The sequence below is a fragment of the Triticum aestivum genome, chromosome 5B (genome assembly GCF_018294505.1).
Source record: "Triticum aestivum cultivar Chinese Spring chromosome 5B, IWGSC CS RefSeq v2.1, whole genome shotgun sequence".
Taxonomy (NCBI): domain Eukaryota; kingdom Viridiplantae; phylum Streptophyta; class Magnoliopsida; order Poales; family Poaceae; genus Triticum; species Triticum aestivum.
Genome location: NC_057807.1, coordinates 370,589,118 through 370,602,101, shown reverse-complemented (window position 1 = coordinate 370,602,101; position 12,984 = coordinate 370,589,118).

Below are 12,984 nucleotides of genomic sequence, written 5' to 3'. Positions count from 1 at the left end.
GCTGGTAGCTGATTTTTTGCCTCTCTCCTTTTTTTCTGTCGGGACTTACTTCCCTTATAGGACTCGGACTTGCCTTTATTGCATGTACTCATCAATGCAGAGTTTGCCCAAGAGCCGATCGAGTTGGACAACCATACGGACAACCAAAAAAAACAATGGAGACAACCGACCCTGACAACGATGATTCTGTCGATCTCGACTCCGGGCGATTCAAATCTCTGAACGCTCGCCGGAAAAATCCTATACCTCCAGTAGATACGAACATCCAAGCCATCCGGTGCGGTGATGGAGCCACTGTTATTTTGTTGATGACGATTGAACTGAATTCCAATGAGGTCCCAAGGATGTCCATAACGGGTTATCGTGCATGATTTTCCCATGCTAGTTCTTCTTCATCGGACCAATCGTGAGCTTCTCGATCCCTGGGAAAAAACCCTCCAAGAACTGAACACCACCGTGCACGAGCACCACGGTGGGCGCCAACTGTCGTGGAATTGTCACGGTAGATGTCCTTAGTGTCAGGACTTAGTCGCGAGGCCAACGCATCTATGTGGTAGCTTGAGAGGGGTTGATCGGAATCGAGAGATGCAACATAAAGACAAGGATTTAGATAGCTTCGGGCCCCGGGAAACATCATCTGGTAATAGCCCTACATGCTGTTTGTGGCTAGATCTCATTATGCTCATGAGAGAGTCGCCGTAAGCCGGCTCCCCCTTTGTGTCTAGCCCTAGATATTGTTTCTTGACGCCTCCCCTCTTTGGGGAGCCCTGCCCCTCCTTATATAAGTTAAAGGGGCGGGTTACATGTGGATTCCTAGTAGGACTAGGACAAGCCTATCTTATCTTACAAGTTAAATACAAGTCCGGGTCTTGCTTCCTCATAAAGGAAATATTTGTCATCCCTTTCCTCTTAAGTCGGCCCATCATAACGTGAGCCCGCCTTATGGGCTTTCTACCTTATTGTCCATCTGATCCGCCCGCCGGGTCTCCAGTGGGTCACAATGTCCAGGCGGGTTATATGTAAACCGCCATGTCCAGGTAGATCGCCAGTGAGTCGCCTAGCTCCAGCCGGGTCTTCTAGTGAATCACCTTGTCCGGCCGGGTCATAACTCTGGCCGGGTCATACCGCTGGGTATATCCCCGACACCTTGAGAAATTTTTGAAGAACTTTAAAATGGATCAGTCAAAGAAAGGGTTCTTGTCTGTGTTGCAAGGTGTGAAGTTGAGTAAGACCCAAAGCTCGACCACGGTAGAATATAGAGAGAGAATGAAAGTTATTCCCTATGCCTCAGCCATAGGTTCTATAAAGTATGCCATGCTATGTACCAGACATGTTATGTGCCTTGCCATGAGTTGCCAAGGGGGTCTAATAGTGATCCAGGAGTGGATCACTGGACAGCGGTCAAAATTATCCTTAGGTACCTAAAAAGAACTAAGGAAATGTTTCTTGGTTATGGAGGTGATAAAGAGTTCGTCGTAAATGGTTACGCCGATGCAAGCTTTGATACCTATCCGGATGACTCTGAGTCTCAATCTGGATATGTATTGAACATGGGAGCAATTAATTAGTGTAGCTCCATGCAGAGCATTGTAGACATAGAAATTTGCAAAATATATACAGATCTAAATATGGCAGACCCGTTGACTAAACCTCTCTCACAAGCAACACATAATCCAACCTTGGAACTCTTTGGGTGTTAATCACATGGCGATGTAAACTAGATTATTGACTCTAGTGAACTCTTTGGGTGTTACTCACATGGCGATGTGAACTAGATTATTAATTCTAGCGCAAGTGGGAGACCGGTGGAAATATGCCCTAGAGGCAATAATAAAATGGTTATTATTATATTTCCTTAATTATGATAAAGATTTATTATGCATGCTAGAATTGTATTGACCGGAAACTTAAATACATGTGTGGATACATAAACAAATAACGTGTCCCTAGTGAGCCCCTACTAGACTAGCTCGTTGATCAAATATGGTTAAGGTTTCCTAACCATAGACACGAGTTGTCATTTGATAACGGTATCACATCATTAGGAGAATGATGTGATGAACAAGACCCATTCGTTAGCTTAGCATATGATCGTTCAGTTTATTGCTACTGCTTTCCTAAATGTCAAATGCATATTCCTTCGACCATTAGATCATGCAACTCCCGGATACTGAAGGAATACCTTGTGTGCTATCAAACGTCACAACGTAACTGGGTGATCATAAAGATGCTCTACAGGTATCTCTGAAGGTGTCTGTTGAGTTGGCGTGAATCGAGATTAGGATTTGTCACTCTATGTGACGGAGAGGTATCTTTGGGCCCTCTCGGTAATACAGCATCACAAGAATCTTGCAAGCAAAGTAACTAAGGAGTTAGTTACGAGATGATGTATTACAGAACGAGTAAAGAGACTTACTGGTGACGAGATTGAGCTAGGCATAGAGATACCAACGATCGAATCTCAGGCAAGTAACATACCGACACATAAAGGGAACTACGTATGTTGTCATAAAGGTTCGACCGATAAAGATCTTCATAGAATATGTAGGAACCAATATGGGCATCCAGGTCCTGCTATTGGTTATTGACTGAAGAAGTGTCTCGGTCATGTCTACATCATTCTCGAACCCGTGGCGTCTGCAAGCTTAACGTTCGTTGATGATATAGTATTATATGAGTTATGTATGTTGGTGACTGAATGTTGTTCTGAGTCCTGGATGAGATCACGGACATGACGAGGAGCTCCGGAATAGTCTGGAGGTAAAAATTGATATATGGGATAATATTGTTTGATCTCCGAAAGGGTTCCGGAATTCACTGAAAGGGGTTTTGGATGTTTCCTGAAATGTTCGGGTATGAGAACACTTTATTTGGGCCAAGGGTTAAAGCCCACAAGGCTTTAGGAAGGTGCAAAAGGCATTTTTTCAGAGGCCAAGGGGCCAGACGCCAAGGACCCTGGCGTCTGGTCCTGGAGTCCGAGAAGGACTCTTGCCTTGTGGGCTAAACCGACTTTGAGGAGGCTCTTTCTCCAAGAAACGACCCCAGGGCTCAATATATAAATAGAGGGGCATGGCTAGCACCCGGAATAGATCAAGATTCACCAAGTCGTGTGCCGGCAACCCCGGCCCCTCTAGTTTATCCTCCGTCATAGTTTCCATTGTGCTTGGCGAAGCCCTGCGGAGATTGTTCTTCACCACCACCATCACCACGTCATCATGCTGCCGGAACTCATCTACTACTTCACCCCTTTTGCTGGATCAAGAAAGCGAGGACGTCATCGAGATGAACGTGTGCTGAACACGGAGGTGCCGTACGTTCGGTACTTGATTGGGACGGATCGTGAATGTGTACGACTACATCAACCGCTTTGATAAACGCTTCCGCTTAGCGATCTACAAGGGTATGTAGATGCTCTCCCCCTCTCGTTGCTATGCATCTCCATGGATAGATCTTGCGTGTGTATAGAAAATTTTTGTTTTCCATGCAACGTTCTCCAAAGAGTTGTCGGACTTCTTTGGCAATTGATATATGATATGCTTCCCATATTGCTAGGCGGGTGTGCCCGAGGGGCACCGACACAGTGGTCCGCTGTGGAGGAGGAGGTTGGACTTTGTGGCCCGATTGGCCGCCATCGCTTTCTCGGTCTCCTTGTCCCTCACGCGCCGATCTCGATATTCGGTACGGTGGGGCGATGAACAAGGTGGTGGGTGTTGGTGGATCCATTATGGCAGCGATAGAGGGCGTGGGTAGCTACGTCAAGGGCGGAGTTGGTCGAGCGTCGAGGATGGATGCGGGAAAGTGAGAGGACGGGTTGTGAAATTGCGCACATATCGGCTGGATTTTCAGTCCAGCACGGTGGGCGTCCGATACGTGCATTTGGTTAACGGGCGCCTGCAGCGTGCACCACCTACCGCGACCTTGGCCGGCCCATTTAATTGCGTTCTCATTTTGATAAATAGCAAAGAACATTGATGTATGCAGGATTGGAACCAGCGACCTGCTGGTTTTGAGAATGGTCGCGATAACCATCAGGCCACTTTCTTCGGACGTGACTAATTTCCTTCTTTTGAATTGATTTACTTACTGTTTTTTGCGCAATTTTATTTGTATTTTTTTCTTTTTTCTTTCTTTATTCTTAAATTTTTGATAAATGATAAATGCGCAAACCTTTGACATTTTCGCGTTTTTTTTGGTAAAATCGATGAACTCTTTTTCAATTCGTGAACCTTTTTTGAATTCGGTGAACTTTTTTTAAATTGATGAACTATTTTTTTCAAATTCCATGAATTTTTTCAAATTCAATGAAGTTTTTTCTAGTTCAAAGAACTTTTATGAAAATCAATGAATTTTTTTTCCAAAACTCGTGAACTTTTTTGAAAATCGATGAACTTTTTTCAATGTATGAACTATTTTTGAAAATTGATGAACTTTTTTCAATTTTCTTGAACTATTTTGTATTTCATGAAGTTTTTTAAAATGTTCATGAACTTTTTTCAAACTTGTGAATTTTTTAAATTCATTAACTTTTCTGGAACTAATGAAAATTTTCAAATTCCATGAACTTATTCTAATTTATGAAGTTTTTTCCATTTAGTGAACTTCTTTCAATTTTCGTTAGCTTTTTTGAATAAGTGAACCTTTTCTTTTTGAAACAAATTCGTGAACCTTTTTTTAATCTCTGAAATTGTAAATTTTGGAACAGCGCGGCTGCAGTTGTCCTTAAACATTTCGCGGTATCATTGATCGGTGTTATCATGCGGTTCTAGTGGTAAGCGAGCTACGTACTGCAATTCAGCAACGCGAGTTCAAATCCTGGCGCGACAAGTATGTTAGTGATTTTTTCGCTGTTGCTGCATTTCGTGGGCCAGCCCACTAAGGCGCCGCAGCGAGCGCCAGTTTGGTGCAGCGGCGCTGAATAGGCGAAATCACTAATTAAGGAGTACTCCTTGCGGAGATCACTCCAACTTCCCCAGGTTGCAACAAGTGGCGTGCTGCATGTGCGCCATTTGTCGCAACCTGTGAGTTTCCCCTTTTTTCGTAGATCCGTTTATTTAAAATGTTTTATCTTTTAAACCGTGCGTCCAAATCTCAAACCGCTTTCGCCATTGGATTCCTCGCGTCGAGATCTTCAAAACTAGATCCCATGTTGATAGGTTTTGACAAACTTTTTTTCACGAAAAAACCGGACGGAAAAAACCAACGAAAAAACCGAACTGGGAACACGGGTTTTTTCCCTTTCCGAAAGAGGCACGCCCGTGCCTCTGACGAAATCACAACCGTGCCTCTCACAGAAACAAAACCGTGCCTCTCCCGAAAGAAAAAAAACAGAAAACACATTTTTTTTCTTTTCCGAAAGAGGCACGCCCACTCCTCTCGCGAAAGCACAACCGTGCTTCTGGCAGAAGCAAAACCGTGCCTTTCGTAAAAGAAAAAAAACAAAAAACGCGTTTTTTTCCTTTTCCGAAAGAGGCACGCCCGTGCCTCTCGCGAAAGCATAGCCGTGCCTCTGGCGGAAGCAAAACCGTGCCTCTCGCGAAAGAAAAAACAAAACAAAAAACGCGTTCTTTTTCCTTTCCGAAAGAGGCACGCACATGCCTCTCGCGAAAGCACAACCTTGCCTCTGGCGGAAGCAAAACCGTGCCTCTCAAAAAAAATAGAAAACGCGTTTTTTTCCTTTTCCGAAAGAGGCACGCCTGTGCCTCTCGCGAAAGCACAACCGTGCCTCTCGCGGAAGGAAAACCGTGCCTCTCGCGAAAAAAAAACAGAAAACGCGTTTTTTTTTCATTTCCAAGAGGCACGGCCGTGCCTCTCGCGAAAGCACAACCGTGCCTCTCGCGAAAACAAAATCGTGACTCTCGTGAAAAAATGCATTTTTTGCGCAAAAATATTTTTTTTTCGAAAGTTTTTTTTGGTCGAAAAGCTAGGGAAGACCGGTAAAAAACCAAAACGTAAAAAAAACCGAAAAAAAACCTTTTAAAAAGCCGAAAACGCGTGCGTAAAAATAAAAAAAAAATCGGAGGGAGCGTCCAGAGCACGACACGTGGCGAATGGCTGTGAGCGCGCCCAGTGGCGCTGATCGTTGCGAGGCTCGCGAAGGAGCGCTCGTTAATTAGTTGCTCCCGACTTTTAGGCCTCCAATGCGGCTGTGCAAATTGGGCCGAACCGGGTCGGATGTCTGAAATCCCCGAGTTCGGGCATCCTCGCAGAGTTCGAGCGGGACCTCCTATTCAGGGGAGCAACTAATTAACGAGCGCTTCTTCGTGAGCCTCGCAACGATCAGCGCCACTTGGCGCGCTCACAGCCATTCGACACGTGTCGCGCTCTGGACGCTCCCTCCGGATTTTATTTTTTTTATTTTTACACACGCGTTTTCAGCTTTTTAAAAGGTTTTTTTTCGGGTTTTTTTTGATATTTTGGTTTTTTTACCGGTCTTCCCTAGCTTTTCGATCAAAAAAATTTTGCGCAAAAAATGCATTTTTTTGCGAGAGTCACGATTTTGTTTTCGCGAGAGGCACGGCCGTGCCTCTTGGAAACGGAAAAAAAATGTGTTTTTTATTTATTTATTTTTTCGAGAAAGGCACGGTTTTGCTTCCGGCAGAGGCACGGTTGTGCTTTCGCGAGAGGCATGGGCGTGCCTCTTTCGGAAAAGGAAAAAAATGTGCTTTTTTGTTTTTTTTCTTTCGTGAGAGGCACGGTTTTGCTTCCGCCAGAGGCACGGTTGTGCTTTCGCGAGAGGCACGGGCGTGCCTCTTTCGAAAAGGGGAAAAACGTGTTTTCTGTTTTGTTTTGTTTTCGCGAGAGGCACGGTTTTGCTTCCGCCAGAGGCACGATTGTGCTTTCGCGAGAGGCACGGGCGTGCCTCTTTCGGAAAAGGAAAAAAACATGTTTTCTGTTTTTTTTTCGCGAAAGGCACGGTTTTGCTTCCGCCAGAAGCACGGTTGTGCTTTCGCGAGAGGCGCGAGCGTGCCTCTTTCGGAAAAGGAAAAAAATGCGTTTTCTGTTTTTCTTTTCTTTCGGGAGAGGCACGGTTTTGTTTTCGCAAGAGGCACGGTTATGATTTCGTCAGAGGCACGGGCGTGCCTCTTTCGGAAAGGGAAAAAACCCGTGTTCCCGGTTCGATTTTTTCGTCGTTTTTTTCATCCGGTTTTTTCGTGAAAAAAAAGTTCGTCAAACCCTATCAACACGGGATCTAGTTTTGAAGATCTCGACGCAAGGAATCCAATGGCGAAAGCAGTTCGAGATTTGGACGCAAGGTTTAAAAGATAAAACATTTTAAATAAACGGATCTACGAAAAAAGGGGAAAATTCCCAGGTTGGGACAAGTGGCGCACATGCAGCACGCCACATGTCGCAACCTGGGGAAGTTGGAGTGATCTCCGCAAGGAGTACTCCTTAATTAGTGATTTCGCTAAAAGTCTCGAGACTGTCCGGTCCGGACATATAGGGGAGATTTGGACGTCTGCGTTGAAGATGCCCTTAGTCCAAGAATTCATCTCCCGACATGCTTAATCTTTGCTTGGATGGAGGCTCCTGTAAGATAATAACCTTATTATCATCTTTGCTCGAGGCAATCTGTTATGCTACTTAAGCCTTGCTTTGGCTTCAAGTAATATACGCAGGAACATTGATCCACTCAAATTAGCTAGGTTGACCTCCTTCTCGACAAAAACTGAATTTAACTAGGTAAATTGATCTTCTTAAAAAGGGAAGGACTGCTCTTCATAAGTGGTATGTTAAACAAGTAGTCCCTCTCCTTTACTAGTTCTAAAGTTTAGCAGCACATTTATTGGAGACTATAAGAATCTGTCATAGTACCCTCTCGATTCACTGGATGCGCACATTTTTCCCTCCCACCACGTTTTCTTTATTTTTGTTTGATCAATCGCTCCAATTGCCCTAATGTCAAATTTCAAATGCAGTTGCGGCTTGCATGCATATGAAAACATAGAAGTAGCAGTTTGCACTGGGCGCGTACAGGCTATTCGCTTTTGCAGCTATGGCTGGAGCTACGCTGATGATCACTGACTGCGGCTCAGTTGTCATTGATAGTGTTGGCAACACCGGTGCTTCACTCTCTTTTTTTTTAGGCACGACGGCCCTTATAGCCTCATTCTTTGCATGTTTAACGAACCTGATTGTTTTTGTTAATTCGGACGATGTTAGACCAACTCCAACGCACTTGACCGCAAACAGGTGTCCATTTTATCCGTATTCTGTCTGTTTGCGTCGGCAAAACAAACAGAAGCGTCCGTCGATGCGCCCAATCGGCCGACTCAAACCAAATTCTGTCAGCCCATAGGGTCATGAAAATTAATCAGAAAGACATAAAAAACAAATTAAAGCGACAATATACATTACATTAAGAAGTCCACAAGTCCTGGGCGAACATTTAGAATAAACTTAAACTCATAAAATCAAAAAAAAGAAACCCTAGATCGGTCGCCGCCATCATGCTGGCCATCTCAGTTCATGTCGTTGCCACCGTCCTCGTCTTCATCGTCCATGGTGAGGTCGACGTACGGCGATGGCTGCCAGAGGTGGGTGGGCGGCCCCTGCGGTGGTTGCCAAAGAAGGACCGGCGACCCCTGCGGCACTAGTGGCTGTGGCGGGGAGGGTGACTATTTCTTGGCGCCCAGCCACAATGCCGGGGCAGACATGATCTCCAGCGTGCGGGATTGCAGGATTGACCGATGAGGTAGCTGACTTGCAGGATTGACCGCACATGCGGATTTAAATGGGGCCGGTGGGAAACCGTTGCACGGCCGACAGGCGGAGCCGGGAGCGGGCCCATCCATCTAGTGTCCGTCTAAATGCAAATCGGGTCTAAATTTGCGTCGGATTTGGGTCGAGACGGACATGATACAGACAGAAAATGCTCCAGAAGACGCGTGTTGATTGTCGCATTTGTCCATTTTGATCCAAACGAAAAAACAAATATGGTCATGCGTTGCAATTGGCCTTACGTTACAAAATGAAGGGGGCGGAAGTTGGGCCTGATAGCAAAACATTGGTGGCCACTATTAGGTTCGGCTTTTTTGGATAAGACCAAGGGATACTACACAACTTAGAGCCCATGATACTATGCAAAAGGTTTCGTTTCTAGTGAGCCCGCCAAACTAGGTATCGCCTTGCAGAAGCCAGCAGCCCCAACAAGTTTCGTGAAGCTTATCAGTTTTGTGAAGCTTCTAGAAGATTCCAACCACCTTTTCCTTTTCTTTGCTTTTTTGCCGTTTTCTGGTCGTGAACAAGTTTTAAATTCAAGGAAATTATTTAAATTTATCAAGTTTTTTCAAAATTTGTGGACATTTTTTAACTCCACAAAAAAAATCAATCTGCGAACATTCAACATTTCCATGAAAATTTAAAATTTGCAAACATTTTCAAATTTATGTAAATTTTCCACATTCATGATTTTTTTAATTCAAAGTCGCAAACATTTTTCTGAAGGAAAATCATGATGACGGATTGGATAGGAGAAGTGAAAGAAAGCTATGCTGGAGAAAAATAAGTTGAAGAAGTTAAAAGGAAAATTAGTGAAGCAGGAGGAGGAGACAAGGGGATACCATCGGCCTCATTCACATGTGAAATCGCCAACATAAACACAATCTGAATCGTCTGAATTTTGTGTAGGAAAAAAGGAACAAATAAAAAAGTATGGTCCATATATTTCAAATTGGCGAGATTTAATTAATTTTGTTAAAAAGGTAGCCGGTTTTTTATGAACAATGGAGGGGCACAAGTAAAACAAAGCGAGCGAGAAAGAACTAAAGAATGGCGAGCAGGCGAGCACTCCTCCAAATCGAACTACCACTCATCCCTTATCACCGACTGATGCCTGGCCAGGCGTCAGTGGAGGGTCAGCGTTGATGGGCCACCTAGGATGCAATAGTGACGAGCCTTTCGCAGTCGAGCGAGGTCGTTAAGATAGACAGGTCCAAAACAGATTGATCAGTGACGACGTGTTATTCCATCTGGTGCGAACGAAATTGTATTATAGACGGACTATCTTAAGTTGGCCGACCTTTTCCCCACCTTGATCAATGAGGATGTGAAATGAAGACGTATTCACGCATCCTAGGTTACCAGCGCATGGGTGGGTTCCCAATGACCAACATTGAACTGACAACGATTCCCACATCACGACGGCGCCTGTTCGGCTACCGGCGACGATTGCCACGACACGAGACGACATTCTCAGACTATATAGAAATAATGCTTGTGTCGTCATTTGCTATCTTCTCCTCTGATCCTCTCTCATCTCCATCTCTTCCAATACACCCCATAACATCGTCATGTTGCCTCACCACCCCGTCATCACGCAGGAGTGCAAGCGAGAGGACCGTCCCGTCACTGCACAGGAAGGTAATGAAGAGAGCCTCACGCGAAGCTCATGACCCATGATGTCTGATCAGACAAGGAGATGGGCCTAGAGCGGAGGCCGCAAAGGCCGAGGGGGAAGCGGTGAAGCGCACCTTCGATAGCGACAACGCCAACACCGTGGTGGCGGTCAGGTCTTTTTCGGCCACCACCACCACCAAGGACCCTCTCGTGTGGCTGGCGGAAGTGACGGAGGCCTCCACCTACCCTTTTGGATCGCGTAAGAAAAAGTAGTTAGGACTTTTCAAATTGATTTTCCTTGCTTATTGTAATGCCTGTTATATTTAAGTTACATTCAATTGTCATCCACTATGTGTGATTTATTGTTTATCACAAATATTTTGTTCACATATTAGTTGACTAAATTCTGAATTATATACGTATGAAAGATCACGAAAGAGAAAGTGCATTTTGGTCAACCATTGATTAAGTTATCACTAGCGGGCCACTACATCAACCATTCAATTTATTAAAATTTTAAATTTAATGTTTGCACAAATATTTTAAGAGGTCTTTTTTATAATAATACTATTGGTCAAAAAAATGTTACCTGCAAATGTTACCTGCAAAGACTTTTATGTATTCACAGTCACACCAAATGTTACCTGCAAAGTAATAGGCAAAAAGGTTAGACATTTTGGCCTATGCAAAAAATACAAATTGAACACCAAATGTTACCCCAAATGTCAACTCAAATTTATTTATTTTTCATTGAAGAAACAGTACTAGTCCGTTTCGAATGAAAATTGTCAAGCATGCCTGCGACACTGACACGGACATCCACAAAAAAATCAGATTTTTTTTAAAGCATTTTACAATTTTTTGTGTGTTACTTTTCATCCGGTGCTTCCAGGAGCCAAAACGCCTCGAGACACTTGTTTTAGGACAGAGGGAGTAGTATTTATCGGTAAAAATCGCTCACATGTGTCCTAAGATGGGCCGGCACATTAGAGGAACCAAAAACGGTTTGCTGCAAGAAGTTTCCCGATAGGTCCTCCTCGCCCCGTTGGGTGCGACTATGTCTCGCTTAACCCAAGACAGTAGCACGTCTCGCCTCAAGCAGCCGACCGAATGCGCCGGCCCAGCGCGGACCACAGGTCTTCAGCGCTTTTTTTATCCTTTTTCTTACTTTTTTTGTTTTTGGGTTTATATTTTCACTTTTACCTATATTTAGAAATATTCAAAATAAACCTATTATAAAATAACTTTATATAAAATTTCGAAAAATGTCAATCGCACATTTATAAAATATTAAATGTGTATAGAAAATATTTGTAATATATAAAAAATATGCAATGTGTATGAAAAAAGTACACATCAAATTATATATGAAAAAATGTTAGTTGCGTATTCAGTTTTTTAAAACTGTATATAAAAATTGTACAATGTCTATGAAAAAAAGTAGACATCAAAAATATATAATTTTATAAAAATATTAATCAGGTATTTAAAAAATGGTAAACATGTATATAAAAATGTTCGTGGTGTATTAGATGTAGAATGTGTACGAAAAAACACTAACTTCAAAATATACCATTGAAAAAAATGGTAATCATATATTTGGAAAAATATTCAATGTGTTCAGAAATATATAAAATGTAAAAAAACATGTTCATATAGGTTAAAAAAATATTGCCATCAACCAAATTTATGTGACATTTAAGAAAATATTCATGTGTTTCCAAAAGATGTACACGATTAATTTCAAAAGTTTATACAATGTTAAAAAATCACGTAGTTAAAAAAAGTTTGTTGCAACTATAAAATATTAAATGTATATTCACAAACTTTTGACTATGTATTCCAAAAAGTGTTCAAACCCATATATTAAATAAACATGTACATCAAGTATTTGAAAAATATTCAATGCATATAGAAAAATGTTTAACACATACACTAAAAATGTATATTTTGTATCGAAAAATAGTAGACATGTGTTAAAAACCAAAGAAAATTGACACAAGAAAAAAAAGATAAGTGAAGAAAAATGGAAAAACAAATAAATACAGAAATGAAAACCGAGAAAGAAACAACGAAAATTGGTGAAAAAAAGAGAAAAAAACAGTGAAAACCAAAATAGAAACAAAGAAACCCGGTGAAAAAAATAAAAATAGATAAATCGGAGAAAACGAGTGAAGTAACAAAGAACTCAAAGATGAAAACAAACAGCAAAATTGTGACTAAACATACAAAAAGGTGAGCTAAAAACTGTATTGTGATTGAACAAAACCACAAATGCCTCGATCGATGAATGGAAAAAAACTAAATGGACCGGTCTAGTAGGTACAGTGACTTCATAAGTTCTCTAGATGATATGCATGTTCAGTCTCTCGGAGGTGCTTATAGGCAGTGACGGAGCTTTAGCCACTTCCCTGGGCGTGCCAAAACAGGCCTGGTTAGGAAATACCATTGAAATTTCGCTTTCAGGGCCCAGATTCAGCACCAGTATTCACTAAATTCCGGTTGGGCTGGGCGGGCCATGGCCTGGTTTGGCCCAACCATCGCTCCACCATCATTATGGAGGTAAGGTGTGATTGTGTGCGTTCATAAGGGTGAGTGTATATGCGCATATATAAGCGTTCGAGTCTGTGCCATATTCAGAAAAAG